This window comes from Chrysochloris asiatica, unplaced genomic scaffold (assembly GCF_000296735.1).
Source record: "Chrysochloris asiatica unplaced genomic scaffold, ChrAsi1.0 scaffold00369, whole genome shotgun sequence".
In the NCBI taxonomy this organism is placed as follows: domain Eukaryota; kingdom Metazoa; phylum Chordata; class Mammalia; order Afrosoricida; family Chrysochloridae; genus Chrysochloris; species Chrysochloris asiatica.
In genome coordinates, this window is record NW_006408887.1 from 2,225,547 (window position 1) to 2,226,262 (window position 716).

Here is a 716-nt window from a genome sequence, read left to right on the forward strand (position 1 = left end):
ACAACCGTGTGAGCTATTTCCTTGATACAAACTTCTCTTTATATATACATTAAAAGCTTCACTGGTTTTGCTTCTCTAGAGAACCCAGCCTAAGACATTTGGCACCAACAGTGGTCTTAGAGAAACAAAATCATAAGGTTCAGTTTTCTAAATTGGTTCTCAAGTATGACTGATTTTAAAGGCACTGATAACTCTGCCTCCAGTAAAGGTGAGGATGCTGCTAACTCATGGCATGATGTGGCAATATTAATACACAATAAATATCCAAAAATAGATCACATGGAGAGAAGCCAGGCTCTGGATGATCATGTGCTTGATGCTCTTCTGCAAGTGTGCCAGGATGAGAAGTATAGAGAAGCTTGGTGGTTGGTTTTACTTAAAATAGAATAAGTGGCAAAGGAAAGAGACGAGCTCCGGGATAATGAGCACCATATAAAAGACATCAAAGTTTCCATCGGTGCTCTCAAAGAAAGCTTTATTTCTTATAGTAGCTGAACTGATATTGCTGAAAACCAAGCCCAGAGCCATATTGTAAGAGTGGCTGAATTATATTGCTAGCTGAATTCCCAACCTTGAAAGGTGTCTGATGTTAAAGTGAGGGCAGTGATTGAGAAGAAGTTGGATCTTGAAACATATAGATATATGGGCAGACAATCGGGAAGCTGGGGATACAGAGCCCCTAAATTCCATTTAATCACTTCTGCCAATAAAACCAG